The following is a 2,877-nucleotide window of genomic DNA, read 5'->3' on the forward strand; positions in this document are numbered from 1 at the left end:
GCTAGAAACCACTGATCAGGCCAGAAATCTGGGAGTAGTGATGGACTCAGAGCTGAACCTTCAAAAGCATCTAAAGACAATTACAAAGTCGCTTACAAGATTGCAAGAATTGATTACTGCAACGGTGTTTTCACAGGTCTGCCTAAAAAGTGGATCAGACAGCTGCAGCTGATCCAGAATGCTGCTGCCCGCGTCCTCACTAAGACTAAGAAAGTAGAGAACATCACCCCAGTTCTAAAGTCCTTACACTGGCTCCCTGTATCTCAGAGAATAGACTTTAAAATACTTCTGTTAGTCTATAAATCTCTGAATGGCTTAGCACCTAAATACATCACAGACTTGTTATCGGTGTATCAACCATCCAGACCACTCAGGTCTTCTGGCTCCAGCCTACTCTGCATACCTAGAACCAGAACTAAACAAGGAGAAGCAGCATTTAGCTCTTATGCTCCATGTATCTCCCAGACGACTGTAAATGTGCTGAAACCCCGAGTTCCTTTAAATCACTGGTGTCAAAGTCCAGTCCTCGAGGGCTGGTGTCCCGAAACTTTTAGATGTGTCCCTGGTCCGACACGCCTGAGTCAAATAATCAGGTAATTAGCAGGACTCTGAACAACGTGACTGCATACTGAGGAGCTAATTGTCCTATTTGATTCAGGTGTGTGGGACCAAGGAAACCTCTAAAAGTTTCAGGACACCGGCCCTCGAGGACTGGAGCTTGACACCCCTGCTTTAAATCAAAGTTAAAAACCCATTTGTTTACAGTTGCCTTTACATGTTAATGTGGAAGTCCAACTTGTCTTATAATGTCTCTGTAACGCTTTTCTTTCCTCTGTTATTTTGTTTTGTTCATGTACCGCGCTTTGAATCGTCTTGTTAATGAAAAATACTTAATAAACAAACTTGCCTTTCCTATCACATGTAATTGGATCACACTATTCTGTCAGAGCTTGTTTAATACTGCTGTACTGTTGTCATTTTAAGTATGGCAAGACCCACAGAACATGAATAAACGGGGATATGATTAAAACAAAAACAGAGACCAAAACCAAAACCCACAGGTTTGTAGTCCAACTTGCTCACACACACTTTCACAGCTCTGCACACACATTTTCACAAGACTGAGGTCATAATTGCGAATCAAAAGCATTGACTTTGTTGTCCTTAACGCCATTTACACCACAAAGTCGCCACATTTGTGTGCTTTCACTTGCCTGATAAATTGCCAGCAATTTGCACAGTGGTCAACAATCCAGAAAAAAATGTAGTACAATGGTGCCAGGGACACTTTAACTTAAAAGTATTACCTGCCATTGCAGTCTGCTCACTCACTCTTCTCCAGGCGTGGTCCTTTCTGGACTTGTCTCATGAGTATTAATTGGTTGAGTCACACAACTCAGGCTGACCACAGACCGACACAATCAGTTTATCTTCCATGTTGAATGAAAACAGCTTTGTCTCCACTTCAGTCCTTCACCCCACGTCACAGCCACATCCAGTTCCTGATTGGTTGTCACAATGCAACACGACACAAAAGTTAAGATTTTTCAGCTCCATCTACTGTTGCTTCGCATCCATCCCAGGTGTTGTCGCTGCTTCGCTTTGGCTTTGCTTTGGCTTCGCTTTGGCTTCGCTGTAATATCCAAAATCGTGTCTGTAGCATCAATAGAAACCTGTCTGTTTCATTGCTTTGCATTGCAACACTCTTGCGTTCCACCTGTACATATGAATACCATGTAAATTGGTCGCTTTGGTCACCGAGAACAAGTTCAGTGTGAAAGCACCATGTGGCAACGGTAAACTGTATTCATGCGCATTGGTCATTTATAAAACTAATTTTCAGCCAATCATTAAAGCTATAGTTGGTAATACTGTTCAAAAACAATTTTTGTTATGCTGGGTGAAATGGTCCTTCCATCTTTACAGTAGTCAATACAATAGAATTTTATTGAAATGGGCACATTATTCAGAAAAAGGATGTTAAAAGACCTATCTCTGTGAGAGCTGCAGGCCTTTAAAAACTCTGACCAATCCCCCCCCCGTCCCTCAAGTTCTGTGGGTATCACCTTATCTATTGGTTGACCCACATGCCAGTCATTCTCATGTGCTCATGTAATGCCCAGTGTTTGTCCTTGTTCCTTGTTAGTTTCTGCTTGCTGGCTGTGCATGTGCACTTCTAGTGTTTATGTATCCGGTTAGCTTAGCGGCTAGGTTAGTGGCTAGCTTCGGTGTTAGCCATTCATTGTAGCTCCGCTGTTCTCACCATAGACTTGGACATGGCTGGCGAAACTTGTGCTGACTGTATCTTTAAGTTCTGTATACTACAGAAACTCATGTGCCTTAACAGAGAGGACAAGCAATTTGATTTATTTTCTGTGATAAACATCTTAATTATCCCCGTTTCCAATTCTTTTTATCTTTTTTTTTAAGTTTCTCAGGATTTCAACCATTCTTATATCCTTCCTTTCTTTTTGTGTGTCCATAGCTCTCTTGTTTTATTTAATGGGAATTTTGCTTAGTCGTTTTAGGTAAGTTTGACTTGCCTAGTTAAGGAGTTGCTGATTGAAATAAAATTATTTCAGTAAATAATTCTTACATTTTGAAGAGAAGTTGTCCCTAATTTATTCTACATGTGTGCAAGGCTTGCTCTTTAAGAATGCCAGAGCTTGAATCACTGTTTTATATTGTGCTCTTATCGTCGCAAAATTTGGCCGCTATTCACAGGACAATACTTGACAGACCGGAGATTACTTGATTAGATATTGAGTAACCTAAATGCAATAAATTGCACAGCAGTCTCCATTGCCAAAACGATAGCAACAACAACAAAAAACATCCTGACTAAAAATAAAAGCAAATCTTATCCACCAAACTCAG

Source organism: Fundulus heteroclitus, chromosome 14, assembly GCF_011125445.2.
Source record: "Fundulus heteroclitus isolate FHET01 chromosome 14, MU-UCD_Fhet_4.1, whole genome shotgun sequence".
NCBI lineage: Eukaryota > Metazoa > Chordata > Actinopteri > Cyprinodontiformes > Fundulidae > Fundulus > Fundulus heteroclitus.